At 44.5% G+C, this 15,751-nt stretch overlaps 1 pseudogene; it reads right to left on the reverse strand.

Annotated features, from left to right (window-relative positions):
* Positions 1-263: 263 nt before the first annotated feature.
* Positions 264-5,148, reverse strand: LOC108311502 (annotated as a pseudogene).
* Between the last annotated feature and the right edge of the window lie 10,603 nt (positions 5,149-15,751).

Genomic DNA, 15,751 nt, shown 5'->3' on the forward strand with positions numbered 1-15,751 from the left:
AAGTCCTGAAAAAGAGTTCTGCATCTTGGTGGTCATATTTATTGGACGAGCTTGAGAAAAACGATGATACCATTTAGCTTAAGAAGTTGTGAGTTATCTGCAAATCAACTCATTTCAGGAGTGGAAGAATCCCTGGAATTATTTCCCAATGTCAAAATGTATGCAGGTTTCTCTTTTGCAGGTTTCTCTTTTGAACGTCTTGTACATTTAGAGATGGCACAGTACAAAGTCTCCTGTTTTCCATACGGGACAAATGCTTTGTTTCAGCCAACTCTCAGTGGAGGGGCAACTAGGACAACACCATCTCTCCAGACAAGGAGCATTGGAATATTCCGTTTTGTTGATTTATATATCTCTTTATATGTTTCTTCATTAATTTCTATAGTAGTCACAATTTCTTCCACATCTCCCAAGATCATATTTAAATGTTGATCATAAGCATGTAATCTGCCTTGAAGCTCTCAGTCATTTCTCATTTTCACATAAATTCGCTTATGTAGGCTGAGCCTGATAAGATCCAGGGGCTCCTCTACAATGTTGGTAGTTTGTTCCTGGTCTACATCATCAGCCACGTTTCTTGGGCATTTTTAAATTTCAATGTTTGCCATCCACTTATCTCATTTAAGTCTTTTGTCCATTTACAAAATTAGTTTGCTTTTCTTACTGAGTTATAAGAATTCTTTACATATTCTAGATACAAGTCCTTTTCTGGAAATATGTTTCACAAAAAATTTTGCCCTATTTGTGGCTTGCCTTTTCATTTAAATGTCTTCTGCAAAGCAAAACCTTTACATTTTGATAAAATACAATTTGATGCTTTTTGTTTATAGTTGGAAGTTTCTTGCCAAATCAAAGATCACTACGATTGAAGTTTTATAGTTTTAGTTCTTACATTTTAGATTTTTGATATAGTTTAGGTTAGTTTTTGCACATGCTTTAAGGTAAATGTCAGGGTCCATTTTCTTGCATCTGGCTATCCAAATTGTTACAGCATCATTTGTTGAAAGATTATCTTTTCCTTATCGAATTGCCTTGGCCCTATGGCAAAAGTTGAATGTTTTGTTTCTCTAGTGATACATTAGGGTTGACAGTATACATTTTTAACCTATCATGGTTTACCTTCAAGTAATATTACATCACTTCACATTATAGTGTAAGAACGAACCACCTCCTACCCTTTGTGCTGTTATTATTGCATATTCGTCCTCTACAGGTGATAAACAACAAGGTCATCATATTAAAATACAAACTGCCAATTTCATTTCAAGGTGGTCAGAAACAAGAAAAGAAACTCCTTACGTTACCAACATAGTTACATTTCTGCTATTCTTGTTTTTCTTTGTGGTGATCCAGGTTTTCATCCCGTCTCATGTTACTTTGCCTGAATACTTTCCTTTAATACTTCTTGTAATATTGCTCTGCTGCTTTTAATTTTTGTATGTCCTTTTCACCTCTCTCTTTTTATTTCCTCTTTCTTTATAAAAAACTTTTTGCTGGCATAAGATTTTTATTCATAATTTTTTTTCTTTCAGTTCTTTAAATATTTTGTTCCACTTCTTTCTGGCTTACATATTGATTACAATGAGAGATCTGTGGTTATTGTTATCATTGTTTTTCTATATGTAATGTATTTTTTTTACGGGGAACTTTTGAGATTTTTCTCTTTATCATTGTTTTTAAGCAATTTAATTATAGTGTACCTTGATGATGTTTTCTCCATTTTTTTGCAGGGGTTTCACTCACTCTGTGGATTAAAGTTTTCATCAAATTTGTAAATTATTTTAGCTCTTAATTCTTCCAGTATTGTTTCTATTCTTCCTGTCTCTCTTCTCCTTTGTGGACTACAATACACGTATGTTAGCAAACTAGAAACCATACCACAATTCAATTATATTCTTTTAGATTTTTATCAGTTTTTTTCTCATTTATATTTTATTTTTGAATAGTTTTTATCACTAGGTCTTCAAGTTCACTTATCTTTTCTCACTGCAGTTTCTAATCTGTTGTTCATTTCATAAAATTTTTACTTTTTAAAAATCTCAGACATTGTAATCTTCACTATTAGAAGTTTGATTTTTTTACACCTTCTATGTCTTAATATGCTCAATTTTTTTCCTCTACTTTCTTAGATGTAGTTATGTAGTTCTAATAACTGTTTTAGGGTCTTTGTCTCTTAATGCTATAATCTGTGTCATTTTTTTGTTCTGTTTCTATTGACTAATATTCTAATCGTGGATTTTCTTTTACTGTTTCTCTGCATGCCATTGCTTCTTTTATACCACATATTATGACATGTATTTTCTTGTGTGCTAGACATGTTTATATTCTGTAAGTATTCTTGAGATTTTTTTTCCTGCAACACGGTTAACTAACTAACTTGGGAGCCATTTGTTCCTTTCAAGCCTTGTTTTCAATCTTTGTTAGATACTATCAAGGCAGCCTTCAGTCTAGGGCTAATTTTGCCCACTTTTAAGACCATAAATACCTTCTGGAGTACTCTGACATCCTTCTAACTATGCGTTTTATCTACTGTGGCTGGTGAAAACACTATATTCCTGGCCTATTTGCGCTCTAGGGATGCTTTCTCTAATTCTTTGGAGGAGGGTAGCTTCCTTACATGTAAGTGCTAATCAGTACTCACAGGATCAGACGAAGACTCAAGGGGCAGCCTGTGCAGCTCTTTCTGTGCCGTTTCCACCTCTGGTACTCCGCATGAATTTTAGCTATCTCATACTCCCTGTACTCCCACTTCCACCTCCTCAGCTCATGGAGATGGTCAAGTGCTGCCTAGCTTCCACCTCTCCTGTAGTTGGAATGTGTTGCCCAGAACACATGTGCTAGAAACCTAATCCCTAATGCAACAGTATTGTGAGATGGGGCCTAACAGGAGGTGTTTGGGTTGTGAAGGCTCCACTCTTAAGAACGGATTAGTGGCCAGGTGTGGTGGCTCATGCCTGCAATCCCAGCACTTTGAGAGGCCAAGGTGGTTGGATCACCTGGGGTCAGGAGTTTGAGACCAACCTGACCAACATGGTGAAACCTTATCTCTACTAAAAATACCAAATCAGCGGGGCATGATGGCACACGCCTGTAATCCCAGCTACTTGGGAGGCTGATGCAGGAGAATTGCTTGGACCCAGGAAGTGGAAGTTGCAGTGAGCGGAGATCGTGCCATTGGACTCCAAGCCTGGGCAACAAAAGTGACACTTGGGTCTCAAAAAAAAAAAAAAAAAAAGAGTAGATTAGTGCTGATTATAAAAGAGTTTGATCTCTGGCTCTCTTTCATCCTCCCTTTCCCTCCTGCCTTCTGCCATGGGATGACCCAGCAAAGACCCTCACCAGATGGAGGCCACCTAATCTTAGACTTCCCAGACCTCAGAACTGTAAGAAGTAAATCTCTGTTGTTTACAAACTATCCAGTCTCTGGTATTCAGTTGGAGCAGGATAAAACTTACTAAGATAGCCTCCCTGCACTGGTCTCAGGAAAAGGTCTCCAAGCAATAGGCTGGCCAATTGCAGCCTTGTTTGTTTTCTCTTTCTCAAGGATTTTGATCCTGTGCTGCCTGATGACCAGTATCTGAAAACCAGTTTTCACATGTTTTGTCTTGGTTTTTATTTGTTTCAGGAGGGAGAATAAACCTCTTCCCTGTTTCTACTTCTATGCAAGAAGCAGAAATATCCTCTGACAACTTTTTGAAGTAGGTTTTTCCTCCCTTTTAATAGACTAAGACACTGAGGTTCAAAAGGTTTGTAGGATCTCCCCCGGCCACACAGCTGTGATGTGGAAGCTCTGGGTTGGTAAAGCAGAATGCTGTGTTGGAGCTTTGCATTGTTTTCCCAATGCCTCCCATGCTGACAACACTGAGGAAATTGACTGGGTGTGGGCATGAAGAATCAATATTAAGCTGTTAGAATTGTTGCTGCACAGATCTTTATTTGGACCAGAGGTACTCAACCCAATGGATCTCATTGAACATTTAAGGAAAGCTGTTAAACGCTCTTCTCTGAAAATCGCATGCATATTTTCCTCATTTTGCATATAATTTTAGGAAGTCTTTGACTCCCCTGTGGCCAAGACAGCTGGTAGTCTATTCGATATGTACTTCCCTTCTTTCTTTCTAAAGCATTCCTGTTTTACTGGGAGGCAGCAGTATAAAAACCGAAATACAAACTTAATTCTCAGCCTCTCTTGTAGTTTGCAGTAGTCAATGAGATGTATGGGGAAAATCTTTTTAGCAAAGATCTTAAACAGAGGTGAACCCACTAGCATATGCTTTTTTGCCCCTCACATTTACCCCTTCTTCCTGCTCAGAAAGACGATGGTGGGGGTGGAGGAAGGTCCGCCCTGTGACCAAGAGGACAAGAACTCCAGGCACCAATGAGCTGGGGAGTCTTGGGTCCTAAGGAGCCTAGATTCTGGACCAGCTATTTCCAGAATTCTCATGTCAGAGAAAAATGAATCCTATTAGTTTTATTGTTATACTCCTTTAAGTTGGCCATGTGTCAGTATAACCCTTAGGGGGAGCAATGACTTTGTTTCCTTCATGGTTCCACTCCTTCACTGCTCGATAATTTTCATGAAGACAAGCATAGGGTCAGAAACATGGTGAAGATGCTATAAATAAAAATGACAGAAAATGATAGCTGGGAAGTGTAAATGGTCACATTATCGCCCATCAACAGTAGAGCATGGGACGATGACTGCGTTAGTCCTGGCAGAGACCTAGGCCGCTAGGGAATTGGACACAGTGGGAGCCAAGCCTCTAGGGAGCGGGACACAAGAGAGGTGGGCCAAGATGTGGTGCAGTGAACAGAGAACCAGGCTCCAGATTTTCCCCAAGCCCTGCCACTAGCTTCAGCAAATCACCCCTTCTCTGAACTCACTTTTCCACTAGAATCAAAAGCCTAAGCTCCTTATCAACCTTGACTTTCTCCCTAGCTTTGAGATGATGATTCCAAAGGCCTGAGTGTTGATTTACCCGCTCCTTGTAAAACCATGTGGAAATTTCCATTCCTTCCATAACAAGGGGCATTTAAATTTGACCTGTAGGTCAGCCTCCTCTACTGTTGTTGATTAGAAACCATTTCCCGCACAGGCACAAACCGCAGGCTCTCCCTGAGGAGCAGATTGTGGTCATTTCTGCGCATGGAGGCACTCCAGGCCAGAGGAACCAGGAAGTTTACTTGGTCAAGAAGCACATGGGGGCCAGGAACAATGGCTCGCCCTTGTAATCACAGCACTTTGGGAGTCCAAGGCAGGTGGATCACTTGAGTCTAGGAGTTTGAGAACAGTTTGGGCAACAGAGCAAAATCCTATTACTACAAAAAGTAAAAAAAAAAAAAAAAAATTATTCAGGCATGGTGACAGTGACACATACCCATAGTCCCAGCTATTCAAGAGGCTGAGGTGGGAAGATTGCATGAGACTGGGAGGATGGGGCTGCAGTGAGCCATGATCTTGCCACTTCACTCTAGCTTGGGTGACAGAGTGAGACCTTGTCCAAAAAAAAAGAAAGAAAGAAAAGAAAAGAAGCACATAGATACTCAGTGTATGTTTCTGAAGGGCAGCAAAGCCAAAAGGCTAAGATTCAGATGAGCCAACCCAGCTTTGAATCCTGTCTCTAAGCCTCAGTATCCCCTGCTGTCACACAGAGATATTAGCAGAAAAGGATCAAAATAATTAAAGTAGAGAGAAAGGATTAAAAGTGCTCTTGATGCCAAGATTTGCCACAATGCCTGGGGCACAGGAGCTCTAAATGATGATGCACACTGCCCCGCAGTATGCTTGAGGATGTGTAGGAGAGGGCAGTCAGCTCGCATTCCCAAACACCTTTTCCGGTCTGAGCAGTGTGCTCCAAGCCTGACATTCCTGATTGTCTTTAAAATTTCTAAAGCTTATCAGGAAGATCTTTCTGTTATCTAATTTCGTTTTTCACAATGCCTCTGCCCACTAAGATTCTATTATTTCCATTCCATTTTGTAATAGATGAGGAAGTTGGCTAGAAGAGGTAAAGCCACTTGCCCAAGATCATGTAGCTCATCCTGATGGAGGAGGGATGAAAGTAGGTGTTTACAAAGTATAAACAACTCAGGAAGCCCTAGGCTTTTGCTATCACAGGTTCTTTGCATGAAACATTGGAGAACTTTCTCGAAAGTCAGAAGATTAGAGTAGCAAATGGTAGAAGAAACAGTGTGGTGTGGTGCCTAAGAGAAGGCTGGGAAGTAGGACAACCGTGGATTAAATGCAAAATCTGCTGGTTATCAGCCATATGGCCTTCATCAACTCTGGGGGCTTCAATTTTCTCTTTTATAAACTAAGAGAGATAAATATAGTTCTTATCTCAAATGGTTGAATATGGGAGTTTAGGAAGAGAATGGAAGGTGCTTAGGGCAGCAGTAGACCGTATAATATAAATGCTCAGGGATGGTAATCACTGTCGTTACCACCACCACTGCCTCCATCAACATCATTATCATCACTACCACCACCGCCTCCATCATCATCATCACTACCACCACCATTATCACAACCATCATACCACCATCATCACCATCACCACCATCATCACCATCACCACCATCACCACCCTCACCCACCATCACCACCCTCTCCCACCATCACCACCCTCACCCACCATCATCACCATCACCACCATCATCACCTCACCCACCATCACCACCCTCACCCACCATCACCACCACCCCCAACACCATCACCACCACCGCCAACACCATCACTACCACAGCTTCCACCACCATCAACAACATCACTACAATCACCACCACCACCATCATCTCCACCACTCTCACCACCACCATTCCCACCACCATCATCACCATCATCAACGCCATCACCCGCATCATCACCACAGTCACTATCACCACCACCAGCAATATCAGTCACACCATAACCCACTATTACCAGCACCATGACCACCACCACCATCCTTACCACCAACATCACCACCATCACCACCACCACCATTGTCACCATGACCAGCACCATCATTATTACTTTGTAGAACTGCAGACTGTCAGGGTTGGAAGAGTCCATGGAGATTTTCTAGTCTAAAAATTATCATTTTACAAAGGGGGAAACTGAGACCCAGAGACTGGCCCAAGCTTACACAATGAGTTAATGGCGGACCTGGAACTAGAACCAGGGACTCCTAGCTGCCACTCCCATGTTCTTGCCCTTGACACCAGACCATGTGAGAAATCTTGTCAATCAGCACACACTCTTCACAGGACTCATAGAAGTGAAAGATTTGAAGATTCTTTCCTCTTCCAAGCGGTCCTGACTCTTCCATTTCCTTGTGGTATGTTTCCATAGTCAGTTATCCATTGTGTTTAGACCCTCAGCAGGTATCCAGAGTGAGTATGTTTCTAACAAACTTATTTTTGTTTTAGCAAAATAAATTTTAAAAATGAAACTAACAAAGAAAAAGAAAGTAGGAGTCTCTTTCAAAGGAGTCTCCCTGATCAGTGATTTGGAGCTGGGGCTCTAACACATGGACGTAGAGCTAAGGCAGTGGTGACTCCTACAGAAAACTCTGCCATGGATGTGCTTAAGGTTCTGACATGCTTCCAAAGAACTCCTACGGAATTCTTGAACCATTCGGATGGAATTTTTGCAAAGCAGCCTCATGGAGTATTTTATAAGCCCTCCCATAAGTTCTGCTGTACTTCTTTGCCTGCTCCCAGAATGTTCATGTCAGCTGTGCCTCCTTCTCATGGAATTTTTTCACAAGTCTGAAGAAATGTGCATGGAAGACCTATGGAGCTCTCAGTGAATTTTCATGAAAACCTCTCAGAGTTGCCATGTGATCCTTAATGAATTCTCACAGAAACAGCATGGAATTCTTACTTGGAATAGTCCCCTGGCTTCCATGGAATTCTTAACTAACTCTCATGGCATGCTAATAAAATTCCGAAGACATGTTCACAGAACTTGCATTAAGTTATCTTAGAAACCACATATAGGACTCCAAGAAAACGTGCAGAATTCCTTGGGAACAAAATCAAACGAGTCCCCAAACTATCGAAGATAAGACGGGTCCAGTCCTTGGGGTCACATTATCCAAGGATTCATAGAGTGGGCCTCTTCACTAAATGTGGTGGGAAGGCAGGCAGCAGATGTGTCTCAAGCTGTAACTCTGATTTGAGCAGCAGGGAAGAAGCAGGTCTTCTCAACATAAGATGAGGGATTTTCTCATCAAGTTTTCCCAGTGCACTTTGTACTGTCACATGCCACAGCCAGCTCCACACTGGGCCTAGCAGCCGTTGAACGAAGCATCTCCATCCAGTCCTTTAAGTTATTAATCTATCCCCGGCCCCTCCCCTTGGAGCCTCGGGCTCACTGTGGATGTTCTCCGAATCATTAATTAAGCCCGAGTCAATTAAGAGCCCTGGATGCTGGCACATAATGGGTACCATCTATTGATGGTAACATAATTCTTTTCAGGTTGGAATACAGAGACGTGCAGGGCTGGATTTTCATTGAACCCACCCCAGAGCCTGCTGTTACAGGACAATACCCTGGGTTTTGCAAGTCAGCCTTTAAAGAAACTGGATCCCAAGGGGCTCGGCATGGGGGACAGTGCTGCCACACAAAGGAGGTGCCCCGGGAGGTCAGGGAGGCAGCCAGGCAGCGCTACCCCACCTTCAGCACACAGGCATCTGCCAGGGCCTGGCCTGCTCCAAGCCCACCTGGCCCTGTCCCAAACTCTGGGCCTGGGAGCCGAGGCCCTACAAGCTGGTTAAAGCAGCCAGCACGGAGGGTCCTTGGCCTTCATGCCTGGTTTTCTGAGCAGCCCTGGATGAGCCTCTGGAGCCCCGTGAGCTCTTCTCCACTCTTAGCTGGGCTGACTCCAGCTGGTTCCTGAGGACTCAACTCATGACAGCTGCTCCCCAGGGAAGCCCCGGGTAAGCTCAGTGGCCCTGCTTCATGCTTTCAGACCCCTGGCATGAATCACAACTGAAGCTCATTAAGTGTGGGATGAATCATTTAGGGGCTGGGCTCCCAGCAGGGCAGAGACTCTGCCTTTTTTACTGTCAATTCCACAGCGCCAAGGCCGTGCCTGGCACACATGGGGATGCAATAGATGTTTGTTGAATGAATGAATGATGCCAATCCCAACAATGCCATGATAATTATAAAAATAGTGGCTAATGATTACGGAATACCTTCCATGCCTGGCCATAGTCTAAGTCTTCCCATGCATTATATGCGTTTCAGAAAACAAGGAATACTCATGGAATGCCCTGGTGTGGAATATTTATAAGCATAAACCAATATAAGTGCCTTCTATGTGTCAAGCACTGCACTTGACACTTTTTTTTTTTTTTAAATCATTCAAGGTTGAATTTGCTGGATGAGTTTCTTTTCAGGCAGTCGAGCAGCCTGTGGCTAGTTCCTGAGGATGTGTGTTGTTCTGAAATCAATAAGAACCCAGAGTCAAAATCAGTATCGATGACACTCCCAAATCCCCTACCTTGTTTTATACTTTCGTGCTTACATTGGGTCCCTGGGGCACCTCAAGCTGCCAGGGAGGCTGGAAAGGGAGGACTCCACCTTTGCAGCCTCTGTGATGGAGAGTGGGCCAGAAAGAAGCTGTGCTGTTGGGAGAGCTTTGGGTCGGTGGCTGCCGCGATCCTGGAGACAGGTGAGAATGTGAGCCCTGGCATTGGAGGCAGCAGGGCTGGCCACCCAGCCTCTGAGCCTGGGCTTGCCTCCTCTTCAAGAGGAAGGAAGTGATGCTAACTGTACCAACTCCAGATCCCAGAGGACTGCAGAGCCTCACCACTTCTTACCAGCTTCATGATGCTTACCACACCCACCTGTCACCTGGACTTAAAGTCCTTAATCATTCTCTTTCAATGGCCTCACCTTTTAAATACTCTAATCTCATGCTGAGAAATACTATCAATGAAATCACAGTTTGGATGTGTGTGGCAAAGACTGACATATTTTCCACAGAAATCACTCTTCCCTTCTTCCCTGTGGAAGAACCTCTGATTTCCTTGCTGGTGACAGAGTTGCTGGGAATAAAGATTCCTTGTCCTGGCTTCTCTAGAAGGAAGTATGTGCTTCTTGTTTTTATAAATGTTTTTAGAGATGAGGTTTTGCTATGTTTTTCAGGCTGGTCTCAAACTCCTGGCCTCAAGTGATCCTTCAGCCTCAGCCTCCCAAAGTGTTGGGATTACAGTCAAGAGCCTCCATGCCCATCTCACTAAGTGTGGTTTTATAACTTGTCCTCACCAGTAGGTTGTAAGTGTCAGTTAAAGGAAAGGAACCTATTTTTCTCCTTTCCTGTTCTCCTTCCTGTTGTCTGAAATGTGGGCGTAATAGCTGGAGCAGCAGCAGCCAGAGTACACCATGAGGTGACCTTGAGAATGGAAGCCCTGCCTAGCAGAGCAACAAAATAGAAAGAGATGGACCTTGATCTTGTGGCACGCTGTGTTAATCTGTTTTCACATGGCTATGAAGAACCATCTGAGACTGGGTAATTTATGAAGAAAAGAGGTTTAATTGACTCACAGTTCCACAGACTTAACAGGAAACAAGACTAGGAGGCCTCAGGAATCTCACAATCATAGTGGAAGGCAAAGGGGAAGTAAGGCATGTCTTACCACGGTAACAGGAGAGAGATAATGAAGGAGGAAGTGCCACTTTTAAACCACCAGATCTCATGAGAACTCACTCACTATTGTGAGAACAGCATGGGGAAGCCACCCCCATAATCCATCCAATCACCTCCCACCAGGCTCTCCCTCAGTATATGGGGATTTCAATTTGAGATGATATTTGTGTGGGGACGCAGAGCCAAATCACATCATTCCACGATTCCCCTGTCCCCTCCCAAATATCATGTCTTTGTAGCATTTCAAAACACAATCCTGCCTTCCCAACAGTCCCCCAAAGTGTTAACTCATTTCAGCATTAACCCAAAAGTCCAACTTCAAAGTCTCATCTGAGACAAGGCAATTCCCTTCCACCTATGAGCCTATAAAATCAAGAGCAAGTTAGTTGCTTCCAAGATGCAATGGGGGTTCAGGCATTAGGTAAATGTTCCCATTCTAAATGGGAGAAATTGGCCAAAACAAGGGGGGCTGCAGGCCCCATGCAAGTCAGAAACTCAGCAAGGCAGTCATTAAATCTTAAAACTCAGAAATGATCTCATTTAACTCCATGTCTCACATCCAGGGAATGCAGATGCAAGGGGTGGGCTCCCAAGACCTTGGGCAATTCTACTTTTGTGGCTTTGTGGGGTACAGACCCCGAGGCTGTTTCACAGGCTGGCATTTAGGGCCTGTGGTTTTTCTAGATGCACGGCACAAGCTGTCAGTGGATCTACCATTCTGGGGTCTGAAGCATGGGGGCCGTCTTCTCACAGCTTCACTAGACAGTTCACCCGTGGGGACTCATGTGGGTGCTCCAGTCCCACATTTCCCCTCTGCACTGTCCTAGTAGAAGTTCTCCATAAGCCTCCACCCCTGTAGCAGACTTCTGCCTGGGTATCCAGGTATTTCCATACATCCTCTGAAATCTAGGCAGAGGCTCCCAAACCTCAACTCTTGCATTCTGTGCACCCACAGGCCCAATATCACATGGAAGACACCAAGGCTTAGGCCTTGCACCCTCTGAAGAAATGGTCAAAGCTGTACCTTGGCTCCTTTTAGCTGTGGCTGGAGCTGGAGCCACTGGGACAAAGGGTGCAGCATCCTGAGGCTGCACAAAACAGTGGAGTCCTGGGCTTGGCCTAGGAAGCCATTTTTTTCTCCTGGGCCTCCAGGCTTTTAATGGGAGAGGCTGCCATGAGGACTCTGAAATGCTCTGGAGACATTTTTCCCATTGTTTTGTCTATTAACATTCCATGTCTCTTTACTTATGCAAATTTCTACAGCCAGTGGCTTGAATTTCTCCCCAGAAAATTGATTTTTCTTTTCCAGCACATGGTCAAGCCTCAAATTTACCAAACTTTTATGCTCTGCTTCCCTTTCAGATAAGTTCCAATTTCAGATCATCTTTATGAACGCAATTGAGCAAATATTTTTAGAAAAAGCCAGGTTACCTTTTGAATGCTTTGCTGCTTAGAAATTTCTTCCACCAGATGCCCTAAATCATCTCTCTCAAGTTCCACAGATCTCTAGGGCAGGGGCAAAATGCTGCCAGTCTCTTTGCTAAAGCATAGCAAAAGTGGCCTTTACTCCAGTTCCCAGTAAGTTCCTCATCTCTGTCTGAGACCACCTCAGCCTGGACTTCATTGTCCCTATCACTATGAACATTTTGGTCAAAACCGTTTAACAAGTCTCTAGGAAGTTCCAAACTTTCCCACATTTTCCTGTCTTCTTTAGAGCCTTCTAAACTGTCTTAACCTCTACCCATTACCCAGTTCTAAATTCACTTCCATATTTTCAGGTATCTTTATAGCAGTGCCCCATTCCTGGTACCAATTTTCTGTATTAGTCTGTTTTTACACTGCTATAAAGAACTACCTGACAATGGGTAATTTATGAAGAAACAGGTTTAATTAACTCACAGTTCCACAGGCTTAACAGGAAGCATAACTGGGAGGCCTCAGGAAACACAATCATGGCAGAAGGTGAAGGGGAAGCAAGGCATGTCTTACCATGGTAACAGGAGGGAGAGAGAATGAAGGAGGAAGTGACACATTTAAACCATCAGACCTTGTGGGAACTCACTCGCTATCACAAGAAAAGCATGGCGGAAACCGCCCCTATGATCCAACCACCTCCCACCAGGCCCTTCCTCCAACACTAAGGATTACAATTTGAGATGAGAGTTGGGTGGGGACACAGAGCCAAACCAAGTCACATGCCATGCCAGCCCCTGACTTACAGCAGAGGAGAAAGAAACTTCCTGTTGAAGCCCACTGGTTTTTGTTGTTGTTTTCTTTATTTTTTTGTTTTGTTGTTTGCAGTGAAAGCTATTTCTGATATAATACACTAGAAATAGTTTAAACACATATTAAAATAAATGCAAAAGTATTAACATTTTTAAAAGTTTATCCATATTTCACCAACCATGTTACATGGGTTGCCCCCAGTGCAATGCTACTTTAGGAAACACTGACATCACGTGTCTTAGTCTATTTGGGTGCTATAGCAAGATACCATAGACTGGGTGGCTTAGACAACAAACACATCTCACAGCTCTGGAGACTGGGAAGTCCAAGATCAGGGCACCAGTAGACGTGGTGTCTGGTGAAGGTGCTCTTCTGCTACGCAGACTATCTTCTTATTATGTCCCCCTTCAGTGGAGAGAAACCTATTCTCCTTTTATAAGAGTGAAATCTACCATGGGGGTCCCATCTCCATGGCATCATCTAACCTTAACTAGCTCCCATTGGCCCCACCTCCAAACACCATCCCACTGGGGATTAGGATTCAATACATACATTTTGAGACGACATAAACATTCAGTCCACAATAAATGAAAAAAACCTTGAAAATGATCACGTAGTCCACACATCTCAGGCCCCCTCCCTCCAGGTGGTCTTGGTCTTGCCCAGCTTCCGAACATAGAAGGTAGTGGGTCTTGCTTTTCACAGGAAAAGAAAGGGGGCAAAGGTGCATTGAAAATGCATATGAAGCCATGGCCCCTCTGCCCCCTCCCAGGAATAACAGAACCCTCCATCTCCATGGTTGGATGTGACAATAATCTCAGAATTGACACTGAAGGAGCTACATAAGGTTCATACCAGAAGCCAACAGTCACGAGTTCCAGTCACGAGTTCCAGTCATGGGTTCTGCTAGTGCCTCCCTGTGTGACATTGGACAAGGTCATTGATCCAACTGAAATCAAAGCACTCCGTTCAATTCTCCAAATATTTCCTTGTTGCTTAGTCTGTGTCTGGTGCTCATGCTTTGTGCTGGGATCCTTGCCCTTGAGGAGAGCAGAGTTTAACTGGGGGTAGACTTGTCCTTGGGAAGATCCGGAAGACAGGAGCTGGACACAGGCATCTGTTCAGAGGGCAGCATCTTCATCTGGATTCCTGGAGACAAGAGTTCAGCATCAGAGTTTACTTGACAGGTGATCTTGGGAAGTGCTTGTCTTACCCTCTCCATGCCTTAATGCCCTAATCTATAAAACTGGCATGATACAAGTGCTGTCCCCCAATCAGGGTGCTGTGAGTTCTTAAGAATTAGTGCACTGGAGCTGCACAGAAGGCCCAGTTGTGTGCAACGCCTCCCAATTCCCTGTCAATGACCTCATGTTGATAGCTTGAGATCCACCATGATGGGCAGTGGGCTTATTTACATCATGGAGGGGAAATGCTGGGGATCGGAGTTCTGTCTCCAACAGCTGGTTGTCGAATATTTCCCAGCTTGCCATTGATTCCACACAGGACAGTGCCTAGCACAAGGCGCTTCACACTTAGCAAAGATTGTTAGAGAATAGTGAGGGTCACATGGAGCCCAGGCCTGGGGCACAGAGGACATAATTAGCCCCAAGGACACATTTTCCACTCCAGGTCATGGTTCAATCCCTTCGTTCACCTTGAATCTCAGAACTTCTGCTGGCCTACAAGGGCACAGTCAAAGGGCAAGACAGCCCTATTGCTGTGCCAAAGTAGATGAATTCATTGCTGTCCGCCCAACACCACAGTCTCTGTTCAAAAGTAACGATGCTTCCAAGCAGATAGTAGCTTTTGTTCCTGCTTTAGCTGGCCATTAAAACTAGTCATCATTCTCCAGCTCCATAACCTTGAACAAGTCACTTGACCTCTCTGCCTCAGTTTTCTCATCTGTAAAATGGGAATGAAAGTAGCATTACCAAAGTGCCCAGCATGCAGTCAGTGCTGGGGAAAGTTTACTGCTGTTCACATAATGGGACGTCAACATCAACAGGGCCCTCAATCTGTGCCCGCCTCACCGTTTATATTTCCCTCCACACACAGCTGCTCAGCAACAAATCAGATAAGACCTTTGCACCCATTTGAAAGATGCACAGTGGGAGGTGCTGAGATTCCACAGCTCTAGCTGAGGTCACAGTAAAGGTGTGAACTTTTCCATCCAGCCCAAGTCCAGACCCTGCATACGGGAGATTTCAGGTTGTCTGTAAAAGGATCGGGAAGGGTGTTCTGCAGTGAGGGACCAGCGTTGGTGAAGGCCTAGGGTTGGAAAGCACGTGGCTCCGTGAGTCTGTCAGTGTTCCTCAAGTGTCTGCTTTGTGCCGGGTCACACACCAGGCGGGAGAAAGGAGACTTGGCTCCGGCTTCACGGTGCTAACAGAGGTATGGTGGATGTGCCTGGGCTGTGATCCTAGATGTGGACTCCCAGAGAGGGGACTGTGTCCGATGCATGTTTATATCCTAGGGCACAGGCTTGTAGCTCTAGCTGAGGTCACAGTAAGGTCAGTGTGTGTGCTGGGTAGCCTCTGCCCCTCGCACGCCCCACCCCACCACCTCGTCCTAACTCCTCACCCACACTCGGGTTGGCTGCCTCCGACCAACCCACCATTTCAGCCCCTTCCCAGCTGAGAGGCTGCCGGCCCCAAATAACTTCTGCATCCCCTCCTCCCAGCGGGAGCCTCAGAAGTCAGTGGCTCAGACAATTGCACTTGCTTTTCTCTCTCCAAAGAGGGATCTGCCTTGGGAGCCCTTTGAAAGGGCTGTGATTACATCTTCATTCGTGGGTAATGGGATTAGCACGCGGATGGCAGAGCCTCCCTGCGGCAGTGGGGATTGTCAGGCCTGCCCCTGAGGGCTGGGGAAGAGGAGCCCCT

The sequence above is a fragment of the Cebus imitator genome, unplaced genomic scaffold (genome assembly GCF_001604975.1).
Source record: "Cebus imitator isolate Cc_AM_T3 unplaced genomic scaffold, Cebus_imitator-1.0 Scaffold117, whole genome shotgun sequence".
In the NCBI taxonomy this organism is placed as follows: domain Eukaryota; kingdom Metazoa; phylum Chordata; class Mammalia; order Primates; family Cebidae; genus Cebus; species Cebus imitator.